Below are 13,802 nucleotides of genomic sequence, written 5' to 3'. Positions count from 1 at the left end.
TCACCACAATCCCCTATTTTTCAATTCTTTTGGTAACTAAGAAGTAGATTTGGTTTCACTACATTCATCCCAAGTCCGTAGTGCTCACCATCAAAACTCGCCATTCCATCGGTCATATGTTAAGGGTATTGAAAACAGGAACTTTCCAGCATCTGAGAAAAGGATCCATGTTGTCATTGAAGCGTTTAACATTGCCATATGACTCGGACGACACCATCGGGGACTTCATGATACCAGGGCCATGACTAGCTGCCCACAGAACTTTTGGCCAAGGTCTCGTATTGTTCTCTATGTACTTGAGTGTTGGTAACAAAACGTTTTTTAAATTTCTTCATAGTCATAATTACTGTGAATTCCTATATCAGTAAAAAGTAATAATGTGTTATTTAATTCCTTAACCCTTCGTTTCAACTGTGGCCCAAAACTCGCATAGAAGAAGTATTTAAGTTCCAGGTTAATTGTGCCATTGCAAGCACGAAGCCGAAATGTCAGATGCAGTCGACATACTTTTTCTGTGAACATGTACATTCCGTTACACGTGTTTCTAATATCTGTAAGACAAAAAAAACGTCTTTTTGTGGTAAAACATACTTCAACATGCCATGGCAAATATAATCAACATGAATTATAATTATCAATGAAATAGTTGTGAATCAACTGCTTCGACTATAACATATTTCCAAATAAATACATATCAGGATTTAAAGCACATAGCGCTTACACTTGACACTTTTGTTACAGTAACAAGATATTCCAAAACAAAAGTGAGTGAATATTGTTTTAGGCCGCTTTAAGCAATATTCAAGCAATGCCACGGCGGGGGACACCAGAAATGGGCTTCATACATTGTACAAATGTAGGGAATCGAACCCGGGTCTTAGGCGTGATGAGCGAGCGCTCTAAGCACTAGGCTACCCGACGACCCCCTATTCCAAAAGAAGAGACGTATTATCACAAACTACCGGGCAAAAGAAACTTATCACCTTGTTCAGTAGCTCTATAAAAAGAAACAAAGACAGATATTAACTATATGATGATTATTTTAATGAAAGAAATCATTTTTCGATGTCTGTACAAAATTGCAAAGCCGTATCGATAGTGCACTTACCATAAGGCCGAGCGAATGAGACGTAGGGCCAAAATATAAAATTACCTTAACACGAGTCAAACAGAGTCCACACAAAAGGTGCTCATGAAGTCAAATCCTGTGACAAGACATGTCCTTAGTAGCGTGTGTGACTACCACCTGCATCAGTGCACGCCAAAATACGTCTCCTCGTGGATTTCGTCAATCGCCGGATAACGTCAGCAGGAATTCTGCGCCACTCATTTAGTAAAACCTATTCAAGCTGCTGTCTGTTTGCTGGGAGGGGGGGGGGGGGGGGGGGGGGGGTACGCGTTGTCGCAACTGTCGATCACGATTATCCGAGAGATGCTCTATGGGATTCATGTCTGGAGAACATGTTGACCAAGGTAATGCGTTGACGTTAACGTTGTGTAGATATTGCTGAACAAGTCTGGCGGTATGAGGTCGTGCATTGTCCTGCTGCAAAAGGGTACCCCTTGGCTGTCCACGTAAGAATGGCACTACAACAGGCCGCAACACTTCATTTCCAGTCCTTTGGCCAGTCAGATTCGCACGGATGATGACACGCCTTGTTGTCCGCTGACCGCAAATACCGCCCCATACCACGACGCCACCTCTACCATAAGGGTGCACATCTTGGATGCAGTTAGGTGCCAGTCGCTCTCCGCTTCGTCGATAAACACGGACTCGGCCATCATTTCGGAACAACTTAAAGCGTCTTTATTATTTGTGAACAGCACCTTTCCCAATCACGCCGATGCCACCGACGTACAGTTCTTGCGCATTGTAATCGTCGTTGGCGGTGTAGAGGGGTCAAGGCCATAATCTGTTAGTTAGGCTGTGTCGGGTGTATTGTATTCGATTATGTCTAGGGAACTATGCTTGTCGTAAGAGGCGATTAACGGAATCGGATGGTCAGGCTCGCTGACTTGGTTGATGCATGTCATGCGAGGAACGATGCTCTTGATGTCAATCACTGGATTGTCTGGTCCAGATTCTATTATTTACAGACCGCCGCCACATAGCTCATATTGTTAACACCGAGCAAACAAACAAACATAAAAAATAGCTTGCCTCAAAACACGATTGAGTTATTTGTTCAAATGGAGTAGTCCGTCGGTAGAGTCAGAACCCCTCTCTCCTAGTTGTGTCCATAGTTGTCACTTACACGTGATTTATCTATAATACATTTTTAAATATAATGTTAAAGTGCCCTGCACGAGTACCTTCTTTGTTTCAATGTATTTAGCGAACCTTCCGAGTACCCCCTCTAATCACAGACCGCCTCCGTGGTCTAGTGGTAGAGCGTCTTTCTGCAGATCGGAAGGTCGGGGGTTCGATTCCCGGCCGTGTCATTCCAAAAGACGTTAAAAGATGGTACTTGTTGTTACCCTGTCTGCCACTCGGCATTGAGGGGCTAAAACAAGGACGAGACGGCTCAGAGTCAGTATACTGTGTCTGAGTGGAGTATTCCTGTTAAACTGAAGCATGCTGTCTCAGTGGGAGAGCACTATAAAATCGGCGTACGAACAGCAGGTCTCGTCGTGTCGTCGCCTTCGGCCGCCTCATCACCAACGATAAAGAATCGCCGTCCGACTGCCTATATGCTTTAAGCTTAGTAACAGAACATTGGAAACATTGGTGTGTGTTACGGCGCGTGATTGTCAACCCTTTTGAACTAAAAGCCTTGCTGCTGTAGTCTTTCACCCTTATTTTTGTTATTTTCCGCCCTCCTCCCGAACCCAAAACACGATGCGCTTGGACAATACTATCAGTTGAGTAGGGGTAGTGTGCGTGTGTGTTTGTGTGAGGGCGTAGTGTGTGTGTGTGTGTGTGTGTGTGTGTGTGTGTGTGTGTGTGTGTGTGTGTGTGTGTGTGTGTGTGTGTGTGTGTGTGTGTGTGTGTGTGTGTGTGTGTGTGTGTGTGTGTGTGTGCAGCCCATTCAGACACATTAAACCCCAAGCCACACCAGTCCTTGTGTTATCCCCTTATTGATGAGTAACAAAAAGTACCATCTTTGAAAATATGTTGGTATGTCGCGACGGGGGTAGTGTCGGTGGGTGTGTTTTGAAACAACACAATCATGGGTTCATCTTATGAGAATATTATCCTTATTACACACACTGGTCATTGCATTGTGTAATTCAAGCCACAACGGAATTATTGTTCCCGCTTTTAGGCAAAGTGTTATTGTTTCACGAGGATGTCACGAGGATGTCAAAACAATGCAGATGCCAGATGATTGGTGTCGCGACGTCGGCACAGAGCCACACATTGTATATTTTTAGAATTGCGACAGATCACGATGAGGCATTCTGTTTGCTATATTCTTTCTGAAATGGTCGCATTCTAAATTAGAGTGAGACCTTTCGCAAAACAACATCGCAGTCGCATTTTCCATTGGAGTAGTGTGTATGTTTAGATGCACTTCTAACTAGCTTTCGTTGACTATTAATAGCAAAGGGAAACTGATTCGTATTACCGAATGAACCATAAACTACACTGTAATCTGTTGTGATCTCCTTTAGGTATGTTGTAGTATATGGACGTTCATGATAAAATCACACTCCCTGTATCTATTTGCCATTTTTACAGTCAAACTTTTTATAGCTAATTTTTATGACGTCGGTCTGTAAATAATCGAGTCTGGACCAGATAATCCAGTGACTGACATTATGAGCATCGATCTTCGCAATTGGGAGTCCACGTACTTGCTGAAGGGAAAAAAACGTATAGAACAATGGGATGACGTCACCGGACGTTTATACAATGTAATACAGGAATAAGGCGAGCAACAGAGATCATGTTTTATGTAAAGTGTCAGATTGCTATCACTGCGGTAGTGCTGCCGAAATAAGGCGAGCAACAGAGATCAGGTTTTATGTAAAGTGTCAGATTGCTATCACTGCGGTAGTGCTGCCGAAATAAGGCGAGCAACAGAGATCAGGTTTTATGTGTCAGATTGCTATCACTGCGGTAGTGCTGCCGAAATAAGGCGAGCAACAGAGATCAGGTTTTATGTGTCAGATTGCTATCACTGCGGTAGTGCTGCCGAAATAAGGCGAGCAACAGAGATCAGGTTTTATGTGTCAGATTGCTATCACTGCGGTAGTGCTGCCGAAATAAGGCGAGCAACAGAGATCAGGTTTTATGTGTCAGATTGCTATCACTGCGGTAGTGCTGCCGAAATAAGGCGAGCAACAGAGATCAGGTTTTACGTGTCAGATTGCTATCACTGCGGTAGTGCTGCCGAAATAAGGCGAGCAACAGAGATCAGGTTTTATGTAAAGTGTCAGATTGCTATCACTGCGGTAGTGCTGCCGAAATAAGGCGAGCAACAGAGATCAGGTTTTATGTAAAGTGTCAGATTGCTATCACTGCGGTAGTGCTGCCGAAATAAGGCGAGCAACAGAGATCAGGTTTTATGTAAAGTGTCAGATTGCTATCACTGCGGTAGTGCTGCCGAAATAAGGCGAGCAACAGAGATCAGGTTTTATGTGTCAGATTGCTATCACTGCGGTAGTGCTGCCGAAATAAGGCGAGCAACAGAGATCAGGTTTTATGTGTCAGATTGCTATCACTGCGGTAGTGCTGCCGAAATAAGGCGAGCAACAGAGATCAGGTTTTATGTAAAGTGTCAGATTGCTATCACTGCGGTAGTGCTGCCGAAATAAGGCGAGCAACGGAGATCAGGTTTTATGTAAAGTGTCAGATTGCTATCACTGCGGTAGTGCTGCCGAAATAAGGCGAGCAACAGAGATCAGGTTTTATGTAAAGTGTCAGATTGCTATCACTGCGGTAGTGCTGCCGAAATAAGGCGAGCAACAGAGATCAGGTTTTATGTGTCAGATTGCTATCACTGCGGTAGTGCTGCCGAAATAAGGCGAGCAATAGAGATCAGGTTTTATGTGTCAGATTGCTATCACTGCGGTAGTGCTGCCGAAATAAGGCGAGCAACGGAGATCAGGTTTTATGTAAAGTGTCAGATTGCTATCACTGCGGTAGTGCTGCCGAAATAAGGCGAGCAACGGAGATCAGGTTTTATGTAAAGTGTCAGATTGCTATCACTGCGGTAGTGCTGCCGAAATAAGGCGAGCAACAGAGATCAGGTTTTATGTAAAGTGTCAGATTGCTATCACTGCGGTAGTGCTGCCGAAATAAGGCGAGCAACAGAGATCAGGTTTTACGTGTCAGATTGCTATCACTGCGGTAGTGCTGCCGAAATAAGGCGAGCAACGGAGATCAGGTTTTATGTAAAGTGTCAGATTGCTATCACTGCGGTAGTGCTGCCGAAATAAGGCGAGCAACAGAGATCAGGTTTTATGTAAAGTGTCAGATTGCTATCACTGCGGTAGTGCTGCCGAAATAAGGCGAGCAACGGAGATCAGGTTTTATGTAAAGTGTCAGATTGCTATCACTGCGGTAGTGCTGCCGAAATAAGGCGAGCAACAGAGATCAGGTTTTATGTAAAGTGTCAGATTGCTATCACTGCGGTAGTGCTGCCGAAATAAGGCGAGCAACAGAGATCAGGTTTTATGTAAAGTGTCAGATTGCTATCACTGCGGTAGTGCTGCCGAAATAAGGCGAGCAACAGAGATCAGGTTTTATGTGTCAGATTGCTATCACTGCGGTAGTGCTGCCGAAATAAGGCGAGCAACAGAGATCAGGTTTTATGTGTCAGATTGCTATCACTGCGGTAGTGCTGCCGAAATAAGGCGAGCAACAGAGATCAGGTTTTATGTGTCAGATTGCTATCACTGCGGTAGTGCTGCCGAAATAAGGCGAGCAACAGAGATCAGGTTTTTTGTGTCAGATTGCTATCACTGCGGTAGTGCTGCCGAAATAAGGCGAGCAACAGAGATCAGGTTTTATGTGTCAGATTGCTATCACTGCGGTAGTGCTGCCGAAATAAGGCGAGCAACAGAGATCAGGTTTTATGTGTCAGATTGCTATCACTGCGGTAGTGCTGCCGAAATAAGGCGAGCAACAGAGATCAGGTTTTATGTGTCAGATTGCTATCACTGCGGTAGTGCTGCCGAAATAAGGCGAGCAACAGAGATCAGGTTTTATGTAAAGTGTCAGATTGCTATCACTGCGGTAGTGCTGCCGAAATAAGGCGAGCAACAGAGATCAGGTTTTATGTGTCAGATTGCTATCACTGCGGTAGTGCTGCCGAAATAAGGCAAGCAACAGAGATCAGGTTTTATGTAAAGTGTCAGATTGCTATCACTGCGGTAGTGCTGCCGGAAGTAACGGCGGAATGAATAGAGCCAGTGTGAGTTTGATGGGAACAATGGGCAGCTTGTCGTTTATATCCGATTTAACTTCCCTTTTTCAAAGGCCATAAGTGATGAAGCTGTTTCTTGATCCCGTGTACAACTAGACACATCAAAGTAAGTGCTGATCAATCTGTAACTATTCTGAATCAGTATCAATTATTAACTTACTCCGTCGTGTATTAGTCATTAATCACTGCTAGTCATGAATTTATTAGGAAACAGACGAGTGTCACCCTCAAGTTACTTTCATTATTTGTATGACCTGGGTCAGGTGGGGCTCAACATATAGCATGGTTAAAATAGCCATTGTTGCACAAAGTCAAACATTCATGCAGTATTCATTCAAATAAATGTTTGTTTGTTTTGTTTGTTGTTTAACGCCGCACTCAGCAATAGTCCAGCTATGTGAAGGCGGTCTGTAATCGAGTCAGGACCAGACAATCCAGTGATTGACATCACGAGCATCGATCCACGCAATTGGGATACGATAACATGCATCAACGAGCCTGACCACCCGATCCCGTTAGTCGCCTCTTACGAGATCTTGAATGACTCTGTATAGGTTCATACATCTGTGTATATCAATAGGTTAGAGACCCACAATTAAACATTTTGTAGGACATATGAGCCGATTTTACATTATAAAATATTTCAAAACCTGCATGTCAAGCGATCAACTTTCTCTCCATAATGCCTGAAGACCAATTATATTTTGCATTTTTTTCTAGAACAAATTAAATTTTAGCACCAAAAAACGAAATGCGTGCATCAAGTTGTTCTTTCCTTCCTCCATGTTTTATGACTAAGTAGTAATGCATTTAAATGTGCAAAAGGCACGGCGGGATGATTTCATTGTTTGTTCGGACCATCACCTTTTGACAATTACTGTTAGGAACATCTTCTTATAGGTTAGTGTTGAGAACATCTATTAATAGGATACTTTTGGAAACGTCTATTTTATAGGTTACTTTTGGGAACGTCTATGTAAAAGGTAACTTATGGGAACGTCTATTCATTGGTTACTGTTGGAACTGTATCCTCAAAGATTACTGTTGGGATCGTCTGTTTGTATAAAACTGTTTGTAACGTCTATTCGTAGATTACTTTGGGAGCGTCTATTTGTAGATTACTGTTGTTAACGTCTGTTTATAGATAACTGTTGGGAACGTCCATTTGTAGATTACTTTTGGAACGTCTATTTGTAGATTACTGTTGGGAACGTCTGTTTATAGATAACTATTGGGAACGTCTATTTATAGATAACTGTTGGGGACGTTTATTCATAGATTACTGTTGGGAACTTCAGGGAACGTCTATTCATAGATTACTGTTGGTAACGTCTATTTAGAGATAACTTTTGGGAACGTGTATTTATATTTGCTGTGGACAGTGTTTTATGATTACAGAAGATATGTTACTTGTTTCTGTGATGTAAGATAATTGTTTACGATGCAACTATGAGTTTCTAATATCTGATTTCATCAAAAGTGTCATATAGGCGTGCATTTGGCAGTTTGAGCGTGCAAGATTTAGGGGACGAAATTTGGAACGTCTGTGCAATGAATTTATAGATTTTGTTAATTGATTTTTTAGTATTGATATTAATTAACCAGTCATTTGTTTGAAACAAAATTTAATATATATTTTATTTGGTCATATTCACTCTGTTACACACTTTAATTTCAGTGAGGAATTTTCAAAATTGTTATTTGTTATTTTATTTATTAGTTATAAGCAGAAAGTGTTATTTAAACATCTTTTTTATAAAGGAGCCATTCGGAAACATGTCCAAAATTGTTGTGTAATTAACATAGTTAGTTTGTTTCCACAGTGAACAAATATAATAATGCAGATTGGGTAGACTTGCACAAACATGTTACTCTCGTCAACATCTACAGGATGACTGTATGGAAGTTCAGATGACAGAAAACGCTGTTTGGCTGCAGTTATGTTTGGTGTCGGTGGTAATTCTGGTGATACATAGGTCTACTCATCAGTAAGATTGGGAAAATTTTTTACCCCCAGACATGGAAATCTGGTTCAACTGCAAACGATGAAAAACACTTACGAGAACATAAAATTAATACTTTAAAATTCAAACAATTCCTTACAATGATTTCATTAAGAATGTAGATTCTACCGTTAACTAAATATGCTAATCAAATTCAGAAAGGGTTTGTAATGATCATGTTAGTTCATATCATACAGAATATAGATTTCAAGTTAACTGCTATTCAGAGCTCTTAAAAACCAAAAATAGTAAGTATTTAAACATCATATTTACAAATCATATTAATATGTTCTGTGAATAAATGTTCATTTTTCAGTGCACAGATATATCATTAGACACCCACATAAATGACTTTGCACATAATAATTGCTTAAAAGTATTGACAACAATTCAACACAAAATTTTATACTGCCAAAATACACATAGTATTTATTACTGTATGCTGTGTCATATCACCCAGACACAAGAATAGTTCTGCGTAGTTCCTTATTAGAACTATGCGTTTCAATATATTGGAAAAGGTTCAGAATAGATTTAATGGATACTTGCCAACAATTGCAAATTCCTTTTATTTATCTTAAAAATAAATGCCAACAAATAAAATTCCATGAATCACCGATCGACAGTTTCTGCATACATTTAAAGGCCATCATCATAGTACGTGTGATGATTAACCGATCAACATTGACAATTATACCAGCATATCATACTGTTAATGGAAACACAGAGGTGGGCAAAAACTGAACACTTACCGTTCAGCGTACCGTCCAGTTTCACTTTGACAAAATACACGTGCTAACTAGCTCGAGTGTTTTAATGGCCAGTAACATGTCATGGTTTCTAAGTTACACTAGAGTGTATCGAGTATGATTAGCCGGGTTCTGTCCGACGTAACACTGCTATCGCCACTGCCGTGAAACGTTGTTTGTCACCGGAAGTAATAAAACAACGTAAGGTCTCACGTAGTACCGTGAACTTCTTAAGGGCCCTATAATTATGAGATGTGAAGGAAAAACGTAACTAATGTGTCATGTTGTGCCTACAGTATTTGATCCGACATCACTCCCTCAACACATTTAGAGTGCGTAGGAAATTATGCAACACCCACAACGCAGGCGACCCATGAAGATTCCGGGGTAGAATATGTCTTCAGCAACCCATGCTTGTCGTAAAAGGCGACTAACGGGATAGGGTGGTCAGGCTCGCTGACGTGGTTGATACGTGTCATCGATCCCAATTGCGTAGATAGATGCTCATGATGTCAATCACCGGATTGTTTGGCCCAGACTCGATTATTTTACAGACAGCCGTCATATAGCTGGAATATTGCCGAGTGCGGCGTTAAACAACAAACAAACAAACAACCACAACGCAGGCCTATGATGCTCAACGTCGTTTTGTCTGTTCGGTAAATGCCTCCCAATTTTGTTGTGTTTTTTTGTGTGTACGACAAGTACCGAACTATTTGTCGTGATCGTTGTCGAATTTTAACCAAATATAATATTGGATGACATTAAATAAATGCATGAAGTCCACAAATTATATTTGATAACTAGTTTTAACACATTTAATACTAATTTCAATTGTTATTTTGTAGTAGAAAATATATTTGAATAAGATTGCGATTTCCGCCTTAGATCGTGTATTCAGATCTTATAAAAGTAAACAAAGTTGAATAAAATCAATGTATGGTTGGGAAACTTTTGTGTACATGATGGATGCAACTGAATAAATTACTAGTATGTTGGTTGTTTGGTTGGTTTGTTGTTTAACGCCGCACTCAGCAATATTCCAGCTATATGACGGCGGAAGTCAGGCTTGCTGATTGTCTGTCCTCGTGTCCCGGTGGCGTGGATCGAGAAGTCAGGCTTGCTGATTGTCTGTCCTCGTGTCTCGATCGCGTGGATCGAGAAGTCAGGCTTGCTGATTGTCTGTCCTCGTGTCTCGATGGCGTGGATCACGAAGTCATGGCCGCTTATTGTGTGTCCTCGTGTTTCGATGACGTGGATCGGGAAGTCATGACCGCTGATAGTGTGTCCTCGTGTCTCGATGGCGTGGATCGGGAAGTCATGACTGCTGATTGTGTGTCCTCGTGTCTTGATGTCGTGGACCGAGAAGTCAGGCTTGCTGATTGTCTGTCCTTGTGTTTCGATGACGTGGATCATGAAGTCATGGCCGCTGATTGTGTGTCCTCGTGTCTCGATGGCGTGGATCGGGAAGTGAAGCTTGCTGATTGTTTGATCGTACCTCGACCGCACGTGGATCGTTGCTTTTGCAGCCTCCTCTAAAGAATATTAATTCAAAAAGAGTTAAGTGTCTGAAAGTTGTAGGATATGTTAATTTACGTTTCAAGAAATTTCGAAGTCAATGAACCCTGACATTTTGAAATCTTTTCATACTGCCACCCTGCGGAGGCAGAACCAGAAGGCCGACACTACAATGTATAATGCTTGTTGTGAGAATTAAGACCTGAAGAAGATAGTCTCATGTCGTGCAAAACCGTTTTCACTCACTCACGGTCAACTCGCTGTTTACGTTTTGTTTTTGTTTTTTAATTCCAGATGGCAAACACAATGGTCATCCCAGTCCTTCTTCTGGTATATTGCTTATGTGCCAGTGTTGTCAATGGATGCTACTTTCATCATGATGATATATATGGAGGGACATATGTTGATTGCTCGAACATCAATCTGTCTCACATACCATCAGATTTGCCTACGTCGACAACATCACTTGATCTAAGTAAGAACAATATCACCGTTGTGAACATACCAGCCAACTCGTCATTGGATAATCTCAAATACTTGGATTTATCAAGCAACGGATTATCAAAACTTGACAGTAGGACATTCACGAGAACACGTAATCTCCGCGAATTATTGTTACGCAACAACAGACTGATGCTAACTTCCACCACCTACCCAGATAATGTCTTCCTTCCTCTCCAGCAGCTTCAGAAGCTCCATCTGCACAACAATGATCCTCGTCTTGATGGTGTATACCCAGAGAATGCTCTCGGAAAGCTCAGGAGTGTAAAGGAGTTAAAAATAGACACATTTCAACAGCCCATTTTTGGATCAGGTTTTTCAAACATGACGAATCTAAAAACACTCATCTTTGGTTTTACTGGCTGTAAAATCCAGGCACTAAAAAATGACACTCTTTGGTCATTTCGGCATTGCAATATTGAAGACCTTGACTTTGTCAACTGTCCCTTCACGGATCTAGAAAAAAATGGCCTTTATACATCTGAAGAAACTTAACAATCTGATCCTGTCTAATGCAAAGCAGGTTACTGCAATAGAAGCTGTGACTTCAATGTACAGTCTGAGTGGCCTCAACATGACCGCTGTTTACTTTGATCGTAGATACCCATTTAGTAGCTTGCATTACAGTACCCTAGATCGAAGGATCCTGACGAATGCCATACTAGAAAACCTGCAAGATGTGTGCGTTGTGAGGTTTTCAATGAAGAGTAACAAGATACTATGGATTGGCACCTCTATTTTGAAACCTGATTCACGTTTCTCCAACTGTCTTGAATCCATTGATTTGTCTGATAATCACCTATTAGGCGATAGGATGTTACTTTTTAGTATACACTTTGCACCACGTATTTCGTTTGTTAATGTTTCTAACCATTTCAGGAAAAATGAGTTACTTCCAAAAATGCCTAATTACGAAGTTTCTTCATTAGTACCAACCTTACGTTTCTCGTTTCCCCCAACACTGAGATCCCTGTACATCCACGGTACATTAAGTGACATTGGGGAGTTAAATAGTAAAATCGTATTTTCAAACGCAGTATCACTCCGGAGTTTTATCTTTGCTTTCAATGGACTTGAAGCTTTTCAGTATGGTGTTTATGGTTTAGAAAACCTCACAGAGCTTGATATCTCGGGAAATCCATTCACAAAAATGAAACCAGATACGATGAGCTATTTCCCGAATCTTAAAATTCTAAAAATGTCTCAAATTGGACTTGACAAGAGTTTTCTTTTAAATCATGGAAGTGAAGTATTTCGACCGTTAATACGGTTAGAGACGATCGTTCTTAGTTATAACGATCTCGCAATTATGGATCAGAATATATTTTCCAATAACCCAATGATCAAGATCGATCTATCATTCAATCGCTTTGAGGCTATTCCCTTTGATCTGACAACGACATCTTCCCTGTATGACCTTGACCTCAGCTTCAACTCGCTCCCTGTTCTGTCAGAAACAGAGATGACCCTTGTTGATGAGCTGTCATCCAGACGAAATTTTACCCTGAACCTGAATGGCAACCTTTTGTCCTGTGGCTGTAACAATCTAGGCTTTGTGCTGTGGCTTTTCTCGACAGATGCAACCGTGAAGAACGTAGACAACTATATCTGCGTGCTAGATAATGGACAGATTGAATCTCCATTATATGTTTATAGTCATTACGAAGCAATCTGGAGGCGTTGTTCTGGTCCATTTTGGCTTTCTGTTTGCATTTCGGGTTTTGCATTGCTCTTCTTCTTCTTTATGATAATGTATGTCATAATTCAAATGAAGACTCTACTTTTCAACATTTTAATGCGATTATTTGGCTTTGTGAATGTAGCAAAACCATTGAGACGGACTAATTTCCCAAACGATGCCTACATCGGCTACAGTGACTGCGATTATCAGTACATCTGTCACACTATGAGAGAGCACCTAGAAGACAGACATGGAGTCAAACTCTTCCTAAAAGACAGAGACACCATCCCTGGAGGACAAATAGCTGACGACATCATCAACGGAATAGATTCCAGTTGGAAGACGGTCCTTATTCTCACTCAATCTTTTGTAGAGGACCAGTGGTGCCGCTTCATCGTTAATCGTAGTGTTTATTCCTCCAACAGAATGCCAGTTGGTAGCATCCTTCTTGTGTTGTTTGAGGACGTGGGACAAGGTGACATCTCCCCCGCCTTGCTTAATGTTGTGGAGGAGAGACACGTGTTCTGTGTGGGCAGATACAGGGACGATGAAGAGAGGCTGTGGAAAGAAATCAGCCAGTGCATCAAGATGGATGAGGATCAAAATATGCGTTTATAACATATACACCAATGTCCTAGGGATAAAAATATTCGTATCCATTTCAAGACAAAACAAAATTGACAAATTCAAGAAAACCATTCACCAATCACCTTGAGGATAATGGTGGTGTAGGAAGACACTTTATTTGATTTATGTGTATTATGAATTCATGTGTAATTTTCTTTTATCCTTGTCATTATTACCAAGTTTGGGGGGCATTGGTTTTATCGTAGTTGTTACTTGTTTGCGATATATTTCATTAGTGCTCGGGTTGAATAGGTACTGAGCACTGTTTTTCTTCTGGTGAAAGGCGACTACATTTTAACTTGATCAAGTGGTCAAGCTCAGCGACAGGGCTGACTACCTCTCATCGTCC

General features: G+C 41.3%; 2 pseudogenes; one reads left to right on the top strand and one right to left on the bottom strand.

Moving 5' to 3' along the window:
* LOC139475506 (uncharacterized) lies at positions 1-1,785 on the bottom strand (annotated as a pseudogene).
* A 9,165-nt stretch (positions 1,786-10,950) lies between these two features.
* Positions 10,951-13,444, top strand: LOC139475505 (toll-like receptor 4; annotated as a pseudogene).
* Positions 13,445-13,802: the final 358 nt, after the last annotated feature.

The sequence above is a fragment of the Haliotis cracherodii genome, unplaced genomic scaffold (assembly GCF_022045235.1).
Source record: "Haliotis cracherodii isolate W230 unplaced genomic scaffold, xgHalCrac1.p SCAF_3, whole genome shotgun sequence".
Classification (NCBI taxonomy): domain Eukaryota; kingdom Metazoa; phylum Mollusca; class Gastropoda; order Lepetellida; family Haliotidae; genus Haliotis; species Haliotis cracherodii.
Note: the sequence above shows the minus strand (reverse complement) of the source record. Positions and strands in the feature narration are given on the sequence as shown.